General features: G+C 42.9%; 1 protein-coding gene across 2 annotated transcripts in view; it reads left to right on the plus strand.

The window, feature by feature from the left end:
* Positions 1 to 20,780, plus strand: part of LOC308280799 (uncharacterized protein) — a 91,580-nt gene that overhangs the window by 6,884 nt on the left and 63,916 nt on the right. The gene's annotated exons all lie outside the window — the stretch shown is intronic.

Genomic DNA, 20,780 nt, shown 5'->3' on the forward strand with positions numbered 1-20,780 from the left:
CTGAATCAACCTCATATTAAGGCTGGGTGATATTAGGAAAACCTTTGATATTTGATAACGTTGTTGAATACCTCAATATTACTCACGATATTAGTAAAAACAATTGCATTATATCGTTTTTAATGTTTTTTTGTTGTTGTTGTTGTTTTACGTCCATTGCCTGCCTAACCCAGATAATGAATAGCATATCCATGCATGCACACTGCACAGTACACACATAGCATAAAGAGATTAAATGGCAATGGATGGAACACACATGGAGAGTGGAAAGGGACACATTACGCATCGTGCGTGAAAGCCTGACAGTTCATTAAAGTTACATAATGTTACAGTGTTTTTGAGATTGGGACCCGAGCGCTTGTTTTGTAGTTCACCTTATGGACAGTCCCCAGAAGGATGGCACCCCATAGCTGCGTTCCGGTGAGAACAGGGGGACAGCATGCTTTTAACAGGGGTTTTATAGTGTTTTGCCATTGTCATATGGGCAGAGAGATTTCGGTAACACTTTATATTAAGGGTCAGGGTACTAAAGTATCGTTAGATTTTCAATAGGAATTGAATTTAAAAAAATCATTTGTCTCTCAATTTTCCAATTTTCTAGCTCCCCCATAAAATCAAATATTGGTTCATTTTTCCAATTTTCTAGCTTGCAAAAAAATCAGGAAAATGCTTTAAATTTTTAAATGTGTGAATATCAAAAAATGGGCCCATTTTTCCAATTTTCTAACTTGCAAAAAAATCAGGAAAATGCTTCAATTGTTTAAATGTGTGATTCGTATTTTGGCATTATTTGGTTTGGAACCGACAAAGGAAAAACATCTTGAAAAAGGTATTTCTTAATTTCTTACCCCATTACAACAATCAAAAAATGGGCCCATTTTTCCAATTTTCTAGCCCACAAAAAAATCAGGAAAATGCTTCAAATTTGCTAAATTTTTTGAATGTGTGATTCATATTTTTGGCATTATTTGATTTGGAACCGACAAACAAAAAATAGGCCCATTATTCAATTTTCAAGTCCAGGAAAGAAATCGTCATCATGAATGTCACATGACCACGTGTCAAGTCACATGGTACACAACTTCAAAATAAAAGCTGTAGGCTAGTCTAACATCCAAGTAATAGGATCAACAGGCAGGCAGGCAGGCAGGCAGGGGGTCCATGAGGGGTTTACAAGGGGGTCCATGGCTGGTTCCCAAAGTGTGGTTTGGGGACCCCCAGGGTTTCTATGGCTGGTTCACAACAGCCTGGTACACGTACAGCCATGGCTGGTTCCCAAAGTGTGGTTCGGGGACCTCTGGAGGTCCATGACGGATTTCCAAGGGGGTCCATGGCTGTGTGGTTCGGGGACCTCTGGGGGTCCCTGAGGGGTTTCCAAGGGGGTCCATGGCTGGTTAGCAATAAGTGTGTTTAATAGTGTAATAGGTGAAATAGTGTAATAGAGCATTCTTATCAAAACCTCCACCAGCTGTCAGTCTGTCAGTCAGTCTGTCAGTCAGACTTTCAGTCACACTTTTGCCCTTCTCATAGTGGTTTTGGCTGCCAAACCACTACCCCATTTCTCCCTCTTCTAGCGCCACCATGAGGCCGCTTCTTGCAAAACACATTTTTGGACACTGCTCCTACAAATTCTGCCCTAAAATCAAAATCAAATCAAAATTGCCCTGATGGTGGCGCTATCTCGGACAGATCCAGGCTGATGACATGAGTGTAGACATACTGTGTACCGCTTTGTGTGATTTTAGGGCAAAATTAGTAGGAGCAGTCTCCAAAAATGTCTTTTGCAAGAAGCGGCCTCATGGTGGCGCTAGAAGAGGGAGAAATGGGGGTAGTGGTTTGCCAGCCAAAATCACTATGAGAAGGGAAAAAGTGTGACTGAAAGTCTGACTGACAGACTGACTGACAGACTGACAGCTGGTGGAGGTTTTGATAGTAACTGCGACCTGACGGTCGCAATTACACTATTACACTATTATATTATTACACTTATTACAATATTACACTATTACCCTTATTGCACTATTACACTACCAGTAAGACTCCCTAATAGGGAGATAAGTGACCGTCAGGTCGCAGCGTGATTTTAGGGCAAAATGTGTAGGAGTAGTGTCCAAAAATGTGTTTTCAAAAATCTGCCTGAAGGTGGCGCTATATGGGACAGATCCATGTTGATGACATGAATGTAGACATACTGTGTACCGATTTGCGTGATTTTAGGGCAAAATGTGTAGGAGCAGGGTCCAAAAATGTGTTTTCAAAAATCGTCCTGAAGGTGGCGCTATATGGGACAGATCCATGTTGATGACATGAGTGTAGACATACTGTGTACCGATGTGCGTGATTTTAGGGCAAAAGATTTAGGAGCTGTGTCCAAAAATGTGTTTTGCAAGAATCGGCCTCATGGTGGCGCTAGAAGAGGGTCATGTGTGAATTGATGGGTGGAGATTGTGGTTTGGCAGGCAAGGAGTATGTGTGCAAAATTTGGCATGGATCGGGGCAACGGTTGTGGAGATATGAGCAGGGCAAAAGTGTGACGTGTGACGTGTGACAGACAGACTGACTGACTGACGGACGGACGGACGGACGGACGGACGGACGGACGGACGGACGGAAGGACTCACAGCTGGTCGAGATTTTGATAGTAACCGCAACCTAACGGTCGCAATAACATTTATGCTATTTCAATATTACACGTAATGCACTATTACACTATTTCACCTATTACACTATTACAATTATTGCTAACCAGCCATGGACCCCCTTGGAAACCCCTCAGGGATCCCCAGAGGTCCCCGAACCACACTTATTGCTAACCAGCCATTGACCCCTTGGAAACCCCTCAGGGACCCCCAGAGGTCCCCGAACCACACCTTGAGAACCAGCCATGGCTGTACGTGTACCAGGCTGTTGTGAACCAGCCATAGAAACCCTGGGGGTCCCCAAACCACACTTTGGGAACCAGCCATGGACCCCCTTGTAAACCCCTCATGGACCCCCTGCCTGCCTGCCTGCCTGCCTGTTGATCCTATTACTTGGATGTTAGACTAGCCTACAGCTTTTATTTTGAAGTTGTGTACCATGTGACTTGACACGTGGTCATGTGACATTCATGATGACGATTTCTTTCCTGGACTTGAAAATTGAATAATGGGCCTATTTTTTGTTTGTTGGTTCCAAATCAAATAATTGCAAAATATGAATCACACATTCAAAAAATTTAGCAAATTTGAAGCATTTTCCTGATTTTTTTGTGGGCTAGAAAATTGGAGAAATGAGCCAATTTTTTTGATATTCGTAATGTGGTAATGAATTCAAAAATCCTTTTTTTAAAGATGTTTTTCCTTTGTTGGTTCCAATTCAAATAATGACAAATACGAATCACACATTTAAAAAATTGAAGCATTTTCCTGATTTTTTTGCAAGCTAGAAAATTGGAGAAATGAACCAATATTTGATTTTATGGGGGAGCTAGAAAATTAGAAAATTGAGAGAAAAAGGATTTTTTTAAATTCAATTCCTATTGAAAATCTAACGATACTTTAGTACCCTGACCATAATGCTTTATAATACATATATATACATATAATGCAACCTTAATGGTCAGGGTACTAAAGTATCGTTAGATTTTCAATAGGAATTCAATTTAAAAAAATCATTTTTCTCTCAATTTTCTAATTTTCTAGCTCCCCATAAAATCAAATATTGGTTCATTTTTCCAATTTTCTAGCTTGCAAAAAAATCAGGAAAATGCTTCAATTTTTTAAATGTGTGATTCATATTTGTCATTATTTGATTTGGAACCGACAAAGGAAAAACATCTTTAAAAAAGGTATTTTTCATTTTTTTACCACATTACGAATATCAAAAAATGGACCAATTTTTCCAATTTTCTAGCTTGCAAAAAAATCAGGAAAATGCTTAAATTTTTTAAATGTGTGATTCGTCTTTGTCATTATTTGATTTGGAACCGACAAAGGAAAAACATCTTGAAAAAGGTATTTCTTAATTTCTTACCCCATTACAACAATCAAAAAATGGCCCCATTTTTCCAATTTTCTAGCCCACAAAAAAATCAGGAAAATGCTTAAAATTTGCTCATTTTTTTGAATGTGTGATTCATATTTTGGCATTATTTGATTTGGAACCGACAAACAAAAAATAGGCCCATTATTCAATTTTCAAGTCCAGGAAAGAAATCGTCATCATGAATGTCACGTGACCACGTGTCAAGTCACATGGTACACAACTTCAAAATAAAAGCTGTAGGCTAGTCTAACATCCAACAAGTAATAGGATCAACATGCAGGCAGGCAGGGGGTCCATGAGGGGTTTACAAGGGGGTCCATGGCTGGTTCCCAAAGTGTGGTTTGGGGACCCCCAGGGTTTCTATGGCTGGTTCACAACAGCCTGGTACACGTACAGCCATGGCTGGTTCCCAAAGTGTGGTTCGGGGACCTCTGGACGTCCATGACGGATTTCCAAGGGGGTCCATGGCTGGTTCTCAAAGTGTGGTTCGGGGACCTCTGGGGGTCCCTGAGGGGTTTCCAAGGGGGTCCATGGCTGGTTAGCAATAAGTGTGTTTAATTGCGGCCGTAGTAGGTCGCAGTTACTTTTACACTCTCTACTATCCAAACCTCCACCAGCCGTCAGCCTGTCCTTCCCTCCGTCTGTCACTCGTCACACGTCACACTTTCCCCCTACTCATATCTCCGCCACCGTTGCCCCGATCCATGCCAAAATTTCCATACAAACTCCTTGCCTGCCAAACTACAACCTCGAAGGACCCCCGGAGCTCGACCCCCAGGTGTAAAAAATGACCAAATGTGCAAAAAAGACCACCCCAACGGGGCTGCTCACGGGGAATTCCCGGGGACCACCGACTCCTGGTGCTCCAGAACGGATGCAAAAGTGGTGGCGCCCCCAGTGGAGGACCCCCTCCACTGCAGCTCACATAAAATGCCTTAACTTGGGCTAGAAGCGACCGGGAGAGCCGGGGCCGGTACCTATTCGTCCGCCTCGGCGGCGCGGAGACCCCACCTCTCATTTCTCATATGGCCCTCTTCTAGCGCCACCATGAGGCCGATTCTGCAAAACACATTTTTGGACACTGCTCCTAAAATTTTTGCCCTAAAATCACACAAATCGGTACACAGTATGTCTACACTCATGTCATCAACTTGGATCTGTCCCATATAGCGCCACCTTCAGGCCGATTTTTTAAAACACATTTTTGGACACTGCTCCTACAATCTTTGCCCTAAAATCACGCAAATCGCTACACAGTATGTCTACACTCATCTCATCAACATGGATCTGTCCCATATAGCGCCACCTTCAGGCCGATTTTTTAAAACACATTTTTGGACACTGCTCCTACAGATTTTGCCCTAAAATCACGCAAATCGCTACACAGAGACACTGCTCCTACATATTTTGCCCTAAAATCACGCAAATCGGTACACAGTATGTCTATACTCATCTCATCAACATGGATCTGTCCCATTTAGCGCCACCTTCAGGCCGATTTTTTTAAACACATTTTTGGACACTGCTCCTACAGATTTTGCCCTAAAATCACACAAATCGCACAGTATCTCTACAGTCATGTAACCAGTAAGACTCCCTAATCGGGAGATAAGCGACCATAGGTCACATGTATACACAAAGAGGGCTGTAACTGCCATTGGTTCCTAGTTGTGTGGGCAATGTGTAGACATACTGTGTACCGATGTGTGTGATTTTAGGGCAAAATCTGTAGGAGCAGTGTCCAAAAATGTGTTTTGCAAGAATCGGCCTCATGGTGGCGCTAGAAGAGGGCCATGTGAGAAATGAGGGGTGGGGTCTCCGGACGAATAGGTACCGGCCCCGGCTCTCCCGGACGCTCCTAGCCCGAGTTACGGCATTTTATGTGAGCTGCAGTGGAGGGGGTCCTCCACTGGGGGCGCCACCACTTTGGCATCCGTTCTGGAGCAGCAGGAGTCGGTGGTCCCCGGGAATTCCCCGTGAGCAGCCCCGTTGGGGTGGTCATTTGGTCATTTTTGCATATTTGGTCATTTTTTACATCTGGGGGTCCCCCAGGGACCTGGGGGTCCCTGGAGGTCCGGGGGTCCTTGGAGGTTGTAGTTTGGCAGGCAAGGAGCGTGTGTGCAAAATTTGGCATGGATCGGGCCAACGGTTGCGGAGATATGAGCAGGGCAATAGTGTGACGTGTGAGGTGTGACAGACAGAGGGACAGACAGACAGACAGACGGACAGTTTGTGCAGGCTGTGATAGTAAGTAGCGACCTACGGTCGCAATTACACTTATTGCTAACCAGCCATGGACCCCTTTGGAAACCCCTCAGGGACCCCCAGAGGTCCCCGAACCACATTTATTGCTAACCAGCCATGGACCCCCTTGGAAATCCGTCATGGACCTCAAGAGGTCCCCGAACCACACTTTGGGAACCAGCCATGGCTGTACGTGTACCAGGCTGTTGTGAACCAGCCATAGAAACCCTGGGGGTCCGCAAACCACACTTTGGGAACCAGCCATGGACCCCCTTGTAAACCCCTCATGGACCCCCTGCCTGCCTGCATGTTGATCCTATTACTTGGATGTTAGACTAGCCTAGCCTACAGCTTTTATTTTGAAGTTGTGTACCATGTGACTTGACACGTGGTCACGTGACATTCATGATGACGATTTCTTTCCTGGACTTGAAAATTGAATAATGGGCCTATTTTTTGTTTGTCGGTTCCAAATCAAATAATGCCAAAATATGAATCACACATTCAAAAAATTGAGCAAATTTTAAGCATTTTCCTGATTTTTTTGTGGGCTAGAAAATTGGAAAAATGGGCCCATTTTTTGATTGTTGTAATGGGGTAAGAATTTTAGAAATACCTTTTTCAAGATGTTTTTCCTTTGTCGGTTCCAAATCAAATAATGACAAAGACGAATCACACATTTAAAAAATTTAAGCATTTTCCTGATTTTTTGCAAGCTAGAAAATTGGAAAAATTGGTCCATTTTTTGATATTCGTAATGTGGTAAAAAAATGAAAAATACCTTTTTTAAAGATGTTTTTCCTTTGTCGGTTCCAAATCAAATAATGACAAATATGAATCACACATTTAAAAAATTGAAGCATTTTCCTGATTTTTTTGCAAGCTAGAAAATTGGAAAAATGAACCAATATTTGATTTTATGGGGAGCTAGAAAATTAGAAAATTGAGAGAAAAATGATTTTTTAAAATTGAATTCCTATTGAAAATCTAACGATACTTCCCTGACCCGTTATAAGGCATTATAACACTATATAAATGTTTATAATCATGTACAACAGCTTATAACAGCTTATAACTATGTTTATAACGAATTATAAGTGCATGGTTATAATGCATTATTATGCAAAGTGGAACAGCACATTATAACCACCATAACTTACTTAGTTATAAAGGCACATAGAGAAGTGTTATACTGTGTTATAATGCATGTAAAACCAATGTGTTTATTAAATATAATAATCATCAATAGTATGCTTGTAGTGTAATAGTAGCATGACTTTGAGACCTTTAAGGAAAGTGACAGCATTCAATAATAGTTATTGGTAATTGTATCATACTATAATACCTTATAGCACAACATAGTGACCGTTAAGTAAAGTGACAATACTAACTAGAAAATATTGTTCCTTCGAAACAATTGTGGGCTCGCTTCAAGCCAGAAAACAATGGCTATAAAAGGACAAAATTTCAAGATCGCAGGCAGTGCTCTCTTTGACGTTACTGACGCAATCGGACGCTGCATGCATGATTTGAGGCATTTTGTTCCAAAAATGTGTTATGCAAAAGTTGACCCGCTGGTGGCGCTATAACAGGCTAATGTGAGAAGGGTGGCATCTGTTCCTTGACCTAGTGGGAATGTGCTTGCAAAATTTCACGCACATCGCAGGCTGTGTTCATGATTTGAGGTGTTTTTGGCCACTTTATAGCTGCTTGCAGCTATATTTATTATTACCCCTATTATTTATTTTTTTGTGTGCACTTCATAGGCATAAGAGATAAAGGTCCTTAGATTGCGTGTAGAATGTTTCATGCAAATTGTAAAAAAAGAAATCCTAGAATAAAAACGTGTTTAAGCGTTTCACAAACTGCTCAAAATGATACAGCGCCCCCCTTTGGCCAATTGGGGTAAGATTGGTTTTAGTGATATTTGGACTAACACTCTACATCTTTGCCAAATGCCATGAACATGTTACTTGCATGTATGATTTAGAGGCAGAAGAATAATTTGCATAAAACTGCAATATTCATTGAATTATTTAAAAAAGCCTGTTTCAATTTTAAAGAAATCCGATCTGACAGATCTTTAGATATTGGTCCAAAGTTCACGTAAAAAAAGTTTTGTGCACGTGAAACGAAAATTCCAGAATAAAAGCGGGTTTACGCGTTTTACAAACTGCTCAAAATGGTGGAAAATCGAAGGGCGGAGCTTACTTAACAAAGACACAGATGTCTTCCGCTTGAGTCAAAGCACGCGTGTAACAAGTTGCATGTCTTCAAACAAAACGAGTCATGACTTATGCCCGTTTGAAGTTTGAATTTTCAAACGCTTCGTATAGCGCCCCCCTGGAATAAGATTGGCGCCAATTGGAATAAGATTGGTTTCAGTGATATTTTGACTAACCCTCTACATCTTTGCCAAATGCCATGAACGTGTGACTTTGTATTTATGATTTAGAGGCAAAAGAATAATTTGCATAAAACTGCAATATACAGTGAATTATTAAAAAATAATGTTTCACTTTAAAAAAAATCTGGTTGATCAATTTGACCGTATTGGTCCAAAGTTCATGTGAAAAAAGTTTTGTGCGCGTAACGCAAAAATCCCATGAGGAGATAGATTTTTACTGTTTTTCATATAATTCAAAATTCTGGGGGATCTAAAGGTCAGAGGTCAAAAGTCACAGCGTAAAAGTTGTTCGGCATGAGGAGACGTATACGTGTATACAGGTTTCATGACTGTACGTATAACAGAGCATGAACTCTACCTGTTCAAAGTTCGCACTTTCGAAGGCTTCCTACAGCGCCACCATTTGGCCGATTGCTGTAAAAAATAATAGCACACGTCGCCACAGTAAGCTGAACACATTGATTTTTTTATTTTCATTTTCTGTTTAAGTATGTAGGAGTAGAAAGGAACCGAAGTTTTGAGGAGAACTTGATATGACTAGTATAGTATAGTATAGTATAGTATAGAAATAATGACAATATCTAAAGTGTGCTCGCCTTACAGGCGAGCCCACAATTAATGTGTAGTAGCAGTTGTATCATATAGTCCAGTTTCATTTGTCCATAAATTAAGGATCGTTCAAATTTTCTGGAGATTAGGAAAACTATACATTTTTGGTATAGTGTGTAACAAACTAGAAAATGTGCAATTTGTGAAATTGCGAGTGTGGTTGCCCGACCCGCCCCGGCGCGAGCGGCGGGGATGCGCCTCCGGGACCCCGAGGAAAACCCCGGGGCCCGAGGGAGAGGACTTCTGGACGGATACCGTCGGGGCCGTGCGACGCGCGATTCGAAAAGGTGCCGTTGGGATCCTGCGTTCTTGATGTAAGGATATGGTTTCTTGTTTTTAAGAAATAGGCTCCTCCCACGAGTTTCGCCAGGCGATTGCGTTGTTACGTCGCTCCCGATATCGTTTGTGTTTCGTTTTGAGAGGGTCGTTTCCCCTGAAAAACGTGTTTTGGCATGAAACGGTTACGTTTTGCGCGTTTGTGGCGCCCCCTATGGGTCGAAATGGAAATGCTTTTGGGGATTTGTTGAGTATACCACCCCCGACTAGTAGGGGGTGGTATACTCAACAAATCCCCAGAAGCATTTGGTGTTGACTGGATGTTTCGTTCGTGATTTATGGCTATTTCTTGCGAAACGGGCCCCTCCCGCTAAATTTGGAAGCCGGTTACGGACGAACGGTACGGACTATAGACATATCGCTTGAATACGTTTATCGCATGGGTCCAGAGATCATGAGTACCGATTTTTGTGACATTCGGAGAAAATATGTAGGAAAAGGAGCAAAAAGTGTGTTTTGAAGAAAATTCAAAATGGCGGAAAATCTATCCTGACGCAAATGGGCGGGGCCTATATGGGGAGATGCGGCATGACCCAAGGAATCCAGGGGAAAAATAATTTTAATTTTCTGACCTACGGTTCAAGAGTTACAGGCTGAAACGTAAAGTGGGCTGTTATAGCGCCACCATGAGGCCAAATGACACTGTTATTTTTTATTTAATCCTTGAAATCATTATAAATCTCCTCTCCAAGTTTTGAAACTATAGCCCCTATGGTTTGGGAGAAAGAAAATAATTAAATGTGAGTTTTTGCGATTCGCATTATAAGTCAATGGGGAAAATTAATTCACTAATAAATTAATATCAATTAAATGATACAACTTTTCTCTTAGCAAAATATAAGCACACGATTCCCGAAGAAGCCGGTCGATTTGACATATGGCGCGAGTGTGTGGCGCAAAAACTGTGGGCGGTGAAACGCGCCGAAAAAAAAGTTTATCTAGAATAAATAAGGAAAAAAAAAAAAAAAAGTTTCCCTAGAACTATAGTGTGTTGCCCTGTTAGGGCAACCACACTAATCAGAAAATCTATGATTCCATTTGCGCTGAAGCCAATATGGTGGTCATCAGGAAATCCAATGGTGCTAATTAGAAATATTTACAAATGATGATGCACATATTTGGGTCATCATTCTTCATTTTGGGGGCAAAAGGTAACATTTTAATATTAGTTTTTTCCACTATAGAGACAGAGACAGATGATTTCTCTCAATGACACAAAATTGTGTCATTTATTTACACCCAAGAGTAAATTGAATTGATTAAGTTTCAAACTATCAAGTAAAAACTGGTATATTGTTGCTGTCGGGTGGAAACCTTGTATGAACAAAGCAGTTACTTCTCAGAAAATGGAAACAATAACCTGTTCCAATGGATCCAATGAAGATATTTTTCATATGATCTTGTTAATACTTTTTGTTCTTTCAATATTCATAATCACCACATACAGACAATTTCAGTGAATAGTTCCACAAATAGCAAAAACTGGCACCAAACAAACAGATATAGCACCCAAAAGCAGGCAAAGAGGCAGGTACAAAGTTCAATGGATTTAATTAAACACAAGCAGGAGGGGAGGAGGCAAAGGGACCAGGTGGAGACGTAGTCAAAGGGGCAGCATAGTTCATAGTTCTGAGTGGGCAATCCGCGTGGCGCCTGGTCCAAGAGGGATAAGGCTAATCGTAGTCTGTGGGTCCGGTCCTGGTCCAAACACTGGGGATCTGTCCAAACAGGCTGGAATACAGGGGCGTTAGGCAAGGGTCAAATCCAGATACAGGCAGAGGTCAAAAACGGGCATAAATACAGGTTATAGCAAGCTAGAATTTATCAGCAGGCAGAGAATGGTGGCATACAGTTGTTTTGGGTTGAGATTGGCACATTTCCTGGGGCAATCTGCCCAGATCAGGCATGTCACACGTGTTTTCTTCTTCTTTTTTCGTTTTTTACTCTCAAAAAAGCATCTGCAATGTAGTGCATTTGAAAATACATTGCAGTGCACATCATGGGGTGATTGCCTCAGCTTACTTTAAGTAAGTGCAGTGCATACAAACTTAGCTACTGTAGTTAATAGATCCTCTGTTACATCACTGGTTTGAGAAAGAATCTTCAGAGCCTCGAGGACATCATCACCAGCTTTGAAGTAGCTGTTCCACCATGTAGATTTGCCTCAAATGTCAGTGTTCCCAGTGTTGTCTGCTCCTGTAAAGCGATGAAATCCTGGCAAAGCTTTTGCTCCTATGAGCTGTTTACTTTCTCATGACCAAACAAATGCTGATCTGATCTGACATCAAAAACCATTGAATACAGCAAAGACTCCCCCATTCTTGTCATTGCGTCCGCTATAGGACACATAAAGAGTAACAGTTAACTGCACTTTAAAGCCAACAACCATGAAGAAGCAGACACCTTGTTGATCCACCTTACAGCTCTGGCTTCATATAGCAAACTCTTTGATGCACAGCTAACGTTCTTCTCCCCAGACACAGATGTGTTGTCCTCAAGGCTCTGAAGATGCTTTCTTAAACCAGTGATGTAACAGAGGATCTTCAAACAACAGTAACTAAAGCCCCATTTCCACTGTAGGGCCGACCCAGAACTAGAACCAGAACTTCTGCTTTTGTTTCCATATAACTAGAACTAACCGGGGTGCGAGCAGCAGCGCTACTGGCCCTGCCCATAGGTTCCCAGAACTCAAGTTTAGTTCTACTTCAGGAGCAGGACCGAAAAAAGGTTCCAGGCTGTGAGCTATGGAAACAAAACCAGAACCAAAAAAATAGGTTCAGGTTCTGGAAAGTTCTGGTTCCACCTTGCAGTGGAAAGGGGGCTTAAGTTTGTATGCACTGCATACTAACCAAAGGGGGAAACACCCCTGAACTGAGATGGCATCAGTGCTGCAAACACATGGCAGAAGGGGACAAGCTTCCACCCACACTTGGTGCTCTTACGCAGCAGAGTCCATATTGAGGCCAGAGTTTGGAGTCAGGCACACGTAGCTCAGTAGGAGTTCCTTGACCCACTCAACAATGGCTATTTCAAGGATGAGGATGGCCAGCTGAAATCAGTTACAACTGAGTCCCTCCCAGTACCAGAGGCAATCATTGAGATGGTCAGATGTCACTGTAAAGCAGATGTCACATACCGGTAGATGTTATTGCAGATCAGTGGAGCTACTCTGTATGGAATTATGTCAGTGTAATGCTGACTGCCAAAACATATGAAGACTGTCAATATACATTGACTAGTGACAGCAATGATGATAATGAGGATGATTGCGACCGTCAGGTCGCATTTACTACCAAAACCTCCACCGGCTGTCCGTCAGTGAGTGAGTCAGTGAGTGAGTCCGTCACACTTTTGCCCTGCTCATATCTCCACAACCGTTGCCCCCATCCATGCCAAATTTTGCACACACACTCCTTACCTGCCAAACTACAACCTCCAAGGACCCCCGCAGCTCCAGGGACCCCCAGGTCCCTGGGGGACCCCCAGGTGTAAAAAAATGTCCGTCCGTGAGTCACGTCACACGTCACACTTTTGCCCTGCTCATATCTCCACAACCGTTGCCCCCATCCATGCCACATTTTGCACACACACTCCTTACCTGCCAAACTACAACCTCCAAGGACCCCCGGAGCTACAGGGACCCCCAGGTCCCTGGGGGACCCCCAGGTGTAAAAAATGACCAAATGTGCAAAAATGACCAAATGACCACCCCAACGGGGCTGCTCACGGGGAATTCCCGGGGACCACCGACTCCTGGTGCTCCAGGAACGATGCAAAAGTGGTGGCGCCCCCAGTGTAGGACCCCCTACACTGCAGCTCACATAAAATGCCGTAACTCCGGCTAGGAGCGACCGGGAGAGCCGGGGCCGGTACCTATTCGTCCGCCTCGGCGGCGCGGAGACCCCACCCCTCATTTCTCACATGGCCCTCTTCTAGCGCCACCATGAGGCCATGTGACCTGACGGTCGCTTATCTCCCGATTAGGGAGTCTTACTGGTGTATAGATTACTGTGTTCTTGTTATTTCTACAGTTAAGCTTGCCTGTTTCCACTGAGTAGCCAGAGCATTTATTGCCTCACTTATTCCACTATTCTCTGCCTGCTGATTTATTCTAGCTTACTATAACCTGTATTTGTGCCAGTTTTTGACCCCTGCCTGCATCTGGATTTGACCCTTGCCTAATGCCCTTGTATTCCAGCCTGTTTGGTCAGATCCCTATACTACTAGCCTTACCCCTCTAGAACCAGGCGCCACACGGATTGCCCACTCAGAACTCTGACCAATGCTGCCCCTTTGACTATGTCGATCTCCACCTGGTCCCTTTACTTCCCCCTCACTGAAAGTGTTTTTCTATGGGTTTATGAATATTGAAAGAACAAAAAGTATTAACAAAAGCACATGACTAAATAATATCTTCATTGGATCCATTGGAACAGGTTATTGTTTCCATTTTCTGAGAAATAACTGCTTTTTTCATACAAGGTTTCCACCCCGACAGCAGAATATACCAGTTTGTACTTCATAGTTTGAAACTTAATCGATTCAACTTAATGTTGGGTGTAAATAAATGACACAATTTTGTGTCAATGAGAGAAATGATCTGTCTCTGTCTCTTCAGATAATATATTGATTTCCTTAAAATTTTAGATTAACCACTGGAATCATGATCCTATGTACTGTAGTTCAAAATAGTGGAAAAACAAATATTAAAATGTTACCTTTTGCCCTCAAAATTAAGGATGATGACCCAAATCTGTGCCATTGATCATTTGTAAATATTTCTAATTAGCAACATTGGATTTCCTGACCCTAAAAATGATGATTTAGTCACTAGAATCATGATCCTACATAATCTAGAAGGCGAGATATTGAAAAACTAATATTCAAAGGTCGCCAAGTCCAAGATGACCATATTGGCTTCAGCGCAAATGGAATCATGGGTTTTCTGATTTGTTATGCTCCGAAGTTTCCAAAAATGTATAGTTTTTCTAATCTCCAGAAAATATGAATGAAAATACAAATGGAACTGGACTAATTGCGACCGAAGGTCGCATTATTGCGACCAAAGGTCGCATTATACCCTGGCTGTACAGGAAGTGATGTCAGTGTGATGTCACATGTTTTTCAGTGCAGGAAGTGATGTCACGTGACATCACTTTTATGCCCATATATGAGTCATTCTGTACCACATCACTGTGTCTCACTGTCACTCTGTGCCACATCACTGCTCTGAAGTTGATTGCATGGCAAAGCGAAAGTTGATCACAGTGATGTGGTACAGAATGACTCATATATGGGCATAAAAGGGATGGCACGTGACATTGTATAGAAAATGGAGGCCGAAAATGAGAATGTTAGGGTACCCCCTTATTTATGCCCATATATGGAGATCCACAGGCATCAAACCAAGACCTACATTTTATGCCCATATATGGAGATTCCTATATTGTAAATATTAAGAACATTATTATGGCCCATATATGGAGATCCTCAGGCATCAAACCAAGGCCCTAACTCACCAATGCCCTGCTTGGCATTACTAATTAACATACTTTTTTTATGCCCATCTCCATGTATGGGCATAAATTGTATGTATATGGATGTACATATTTATTATTAATAAAGGATCAAATGAAATAAAAAGTCCATATATGGTCATTCCCAGAAAAAGAAAACAACCTTTTATGCCCATACACATACACGAGATTTCTGATGTCATAAATCCCAGGCCGAAAATGAGAATGTTAGGGTACCCCCTTATGCCCATATATGGAGATCCACAGGCATCAAACCAAGGCCCTAACTCACCAAGGCCCTGCTTGGCATTACTTACGTATGTTTTATGCCCATATATGGAGATTCCTATATTGTCAATATTAAGGACATTATTAAGGATATTATGTTATCAATATTAAGGACATATATGGGCGGTGTGTTCCTCCCTCCGCGTCATCAGCGCCCACACTCTAGGTGGGGTTGGCGATAGGGCCTTTCTGTGTGGAGTTTGCATGTTCTCCCCGTGTCTCCTAGGGTTGATACCCTCACAAAAACATGAACAAACTCCCCCCAGAATGACAACAACTAGAATCGTCAGAGAAACGCTGTGGTTGGCCAGATGGCCAAGAATTGGCGCAACCTTGCCCTTTAGGGCGAGGTCGCATGTCACCCTGAGGTCGCAAGTCACCCTGAGGTGACTTGCAACTTGGGCCTTTTTTCCACCAATAGGGACCAGCTATAATTGTTGAAGCCCCGCCCCCTCTGTCCACTAAACGCGTGCAGCATCTGTCACACTTTGATGTCACACTTTGCTACTAACTCTGGCATTCTTTTGCGTAGCAACGTGATTTCAACTTTAAAACGCTCACACAACTTGGCACTTTTTCCGGCCAAAAGGGAAGAGCTGTAATTGTTGAGGCCCGCCCCCCTGTCTTCCTATTGGCTGGGCTTTAAACATCCATAACTCCAGTTTGCAGCATGGTACCAGCCCTGTGCGAGCGGAATTCGATCCATTCGAGGAGGAAAAGCACACCAGCTTCATGGCAGTACAGTAAGAAGTCTAATTCTGTCCGGAAATATCCACCCAAATCCTGGACCAGGAGCCATGAATACAACTTCTATGGAGACACCAATCAATTCAGCCTTTTTTTTCCTGCACTCAACAATAACATTGCTGGGAGCAAACACGACAACAACATTCCACGGAACCTCCCAACCATAAACCAGCCAAACAGTCAACATTGTTTGGACAAAGACCACTTCACCTTCAGTATGGATGTACCCCAGTAATTTCATCGTTACGCTGGAGAAAGAATGAAGCAAACATTATCCCGGCATGTGTGGCTCACATTTCCGGGGTAAACAGTCGACGCCTGATGACGAAGCAAGGGATTTCCCCTGCATGTCACAGTATGGATTGCTTTCCTGTGCAGCTGGAATATAACGGCAGTTCCACACCAAGCAGAGGCACAGAAAACAGGGATCATTTAAATGTTTTCACAGTTTTTCCCTGCATGGAGATTAGGGGTGGGTCGGTATCAACATTTTGTTATCGCGATTACCGTCTTCCCATTTACCGCCGGTATTGCGGTAATTACCGCACCCCCGTATCTATTAATTATTATAATTAAGGTTCGGCGATAAGCCAAAATATTCCTATCATCTACCCAAAATTCGCCGCTCCACAGCCCGACTGCACCAGTTATACGTCCCCGTACAGCATAGCGGGTCTGGTTTCAAAAGGAGCAGATCTACAAGCTCACAACATGTCACATCCGCGACGCGTTCTGAGCTTGTAGATCTGTTGCAATGTCGGGTTATAGTAACGTGGCTACTGGGGCTTTTCAGACACACTACGCTGTGTGTGAACAAAGTCAACAAACCAGATGAGATGAGAGACGTGTAGATAGATCGTGCACTGTGCACTCTCAAATCGCATTGATTGAGTGGTGATATAAACATATATAGACAGGTTCTAGTTACCAGACTTGACAGAAAAAGGTTGTAAAATCGCCGACGGGTGGAAAAAGTAAAAGTGTCTAGCGCTAGTTTCATTTTCGGTTTTAGTCCACGCGCTCCGCCCGACGCCCGTATGAATAAAAAAGAAACGGCCACAAGGTACTGTATGTATAAACATACTTGTGTTGTGTGGTTTATCGAGAAAGTTTAACGCTACTGCAGCCTGTAGAAGCAGCCGACTCTCCGTGTCCATAGAGTTATAAGTGTCAGTGTCACAGCACGAGCGAGAGGCTGCACTCGCTTCCAAACATATGGTATGCGGCCCAGAGCAGAGCGGCATGGAGTGCATGCGGTCCTCGCTTCTCCCCCGTTTTAAAACTCGCTCATTCTCAATTAAAAATAGCCTATATTTTGTCTTTTTTGACCGCGGTAAGGGCCCTGACACTGCGGTAGGCCGCGGTATAGCGCGGTACGGCGGTATGGCGGTTACCGTCCCCAGCCCTAATGGAGATGCATGGATTATCACAACACTTTCCCAGTTCTTCCTCACAACGCGTCGCTGACTCGCCTCCAAACAATAGCTTCACACCGAAAAGGCCAAAAATAATTTCTTAAACGAGAACATCGAGGCAAACAAAAGCCATCCACAAAAACTGTGGGAGGCACTAAAACAATTAGGCTGCAATAACAAACTTCAAACAAAAAGCACAGACATCTGCATTATTTCAAGTGACTCACTCAAGACCGACAAGCTGGTGGTGGCAAATTGCTTTAACAGTTTTTTCCACCACTATTGCCACCCAGTTGGTCAGTAAACTCTCCTCCTGTAAAAGCCACTGAACTGCTTTTGTACGTTAGTTTATTGTTATTATAGTTATGATTATTTGGCATTATTTTGCGTAATTAGTTCTATTAGTTTCACATATTATTGGTTAATTGGATGATTGTGGGTACGCCTCTTCCAGGCTTGATTGGGAGCTAAGGGCATAAATAGGTGTGGTTGATTAGCTATCAGTATGCACCTGAGAGGACATATGGTTTTTTACCAGTGTCAAAGCCACTTTGTCATAGGAAGCCATGCCAGAAGATGTCTGTTTGTACGTTTGTACCATATGCAAGACAAACCGTCAACTGTGGTCGACAATGTGTTCTTTTACCTGCGTACATCCTAAGTCACCAGGTGTATCAGTGGGGTTTGAAGGCTTATTGGGAGCTGACAAAACTGCACTTTCAAAGTAAAAAACCTAGTCCCATTGACAAGCTGGACAAAGGAAGAACTCAAGGAACTATTGGACAAGTGGTGACACTATAGGAGTGTGGGCCCTTGGATTGAAGTTGATTTGGTATTGGAAAGCCACAACACTGAAAAAGGAGAAAACAAAGGACATTGCGGTATGTAACGAACACTGAAAAGTCATAGGAAAACGGCTTTTGTCACGGCTAAGTTCTTATTAGTGACCTGTTTGACGCACTGCCATCCGTTTTTATCCTTTTGTCACCGCTAGACTTTTATTGGTGATAGTTTTCTACAGTCCATTATTAGCATTTTTGTATATCACTGCTGGACTTTATCTGTGACACGCCTGTTGATTTGCCACTGTCACTGCCGTTCAGTTTATTTTTTGATAATTCGTGTTTAACCCTGTGAGCTGCACCGCACTTTAGTGTGGTAAGGGGAACACACAACATGTCAGAGTGGTGGGATTCTGATGAACCGAGTCCAGATCTCAGTGACTGGTCAGACGATGACCCGCCTCCAGAACTCAGTAAGGAGGTCATTGACTATATTGTGCAAAGTTATTTTGACAGCTTTCAGAGCACACCAATTGCTTCTTCAAGAAGAGCTCCCAGCCAGATACAGGGTCTGAATGAGGAGCACAGAGGCAACTGTTTTGCCACAGATGTGGAGGAAAGAGGGACACCTCCAGGAGAGGATGGGAGAAAGACAATGCAGGGAGAGGAGTCTGAATCAGGGCCAAAGAACCCTCAGGCTCTGGAGGAGAATCTACAGCTGAAAGGGCTCCGACAGGAGGAGCTAACCGACCCTGCAGAAGAAGACGGGGACAACAGAGAGATGGCTGTGGAGACGGGGGGCTCCTTGGCTGTTGGCAACGCCCTATTGGGTACTGCAGATGATGGACGGATGTCCAAAACTGCAGATGATGGACAGATGTCCAAAAAGGTTAAAGGCCCCAAGTGTATGGACCCAAAGACAAGGAACAAAAAGCAACGTGCCCAGGAGAAGAGGGTGCAGATGGAGAAGAGGATGCAGACGGAGCAGAAGGAGAATGAGAAGGTTGATGTGCCAGAGGAAAGGGACATCCACTCATTCTGCTTTCTCTGGTGGCTTGAGGGCTATGTCAAGCCTTCTCCAGTTGGCCAAGTGAAAAGAAGACCTGTTAAGTGCTGGTGGCAAATGGAGGCCACAGACTAACTTCTCTTCTCCCTCTATCTACTTTTCTTTCTTTCTTTTTTACAGTGTCATCAAAAAGAAGACTCAGTCAAGATTAAATACATGACACATACTACATATCATTGATTACTGTTTATTATGTTTATGGCTTTTTAAATGCATTTTCGTAATTGGTCATATAATGCCCAATTGGGGGGGAATGTAAAAGCCACTGAACTGCTTTTGTACGTTAGTTTATTGTTATTTTGTTATTGTTATTATTTTGCGTAATTAGTTCTATTAGTTTCACATATTATTGGTTAATTGGATGATTGTGGGTACGCCTCTTCCAGGCTTGATTGGGAGCTAAGGGCATAAATAGGTGTGGTTGATTAGCTATCAGTATGCACCTGAGAGGACATATGTTTTTTTTACCAGTGTCAAAGCCACTTTGTCATAGGAAGCCATGCCAGAAGATGTCTGTTTGTACCATGTCTGTTTGTACCATATGCAAGACAAACCGTCAACTGTGGTCGACAATGTGTTCTTTTACCTGCGTACATCCTAAGTCACCAGGTGTATCAGTGGGGTTTGAAGGCTTATTGGGAGCTGACAAAACTGCACTTTCACCTCTCATTCAGGTCTTTATGGCTCTGACCACATTCAAGCTCACTATGAGAATCTAAGGGCAAAAAAGATACATTCTCATTCAAACCTGTAAAAACTGAAGATGTGCTAAAAAGAAACTCCTCGCCTTCAACAGAACAAAGCCACCGGCCTTGACAACATACCCACCAGATTCCTCAGAGACGCAGCTGTCTCTATTGCTCCCATAGTAGCCCACATTACAAATTCATCCATCAGTCAGTGTCACTCAAGCCCCCAGAACCCAGGGCTAGATTTGAAGCAACCCCGATGGTGGCCAAAGTTGGAACTGCAGCCTAAACGCGCATTTTGGCCCCGCCCCCAAAACTGCCCTGAAAACTCACCTTTTACGAGGCCAGAGACGTAGGTAGTTATCACTTCTCCCATAGACAGGCAAGAAGTGAGCGTGTGGGGAGCAAAGAAAATCAAATCTATCACATGATAATGACTCACTGGTGAATCCTTGGTATCTTTATTTTTATTTCTGTTTTATTTATATATTTTTCTATCTCAAGCGCCAAGCAGTGAAAAAAACTGTATTTCTTTTCGACGCTCACGCTACAAGTGAAAAACTTCTGGGAACCCAGATTACCCTAACCCTAACCCTCACCAAGTGAGAAAGAGGAGACATATTAATATGTATGTTTTTTCTCTTTGTTTGTTCTG

Source organism: Nannobrachium achirus (genome assembly GCF_963921795.1).
Source record: "Nannobrachium achirus genome assembly, contig: SCAFFOLD_237, whole genome shotgun sequence".
Lineage (NCBI taxonomy): Eukaryota > Metazoa > Chordata > Actinopteri > Myctophiformes > Myctophidae > Nannobrachium > Nannobrachium achirus.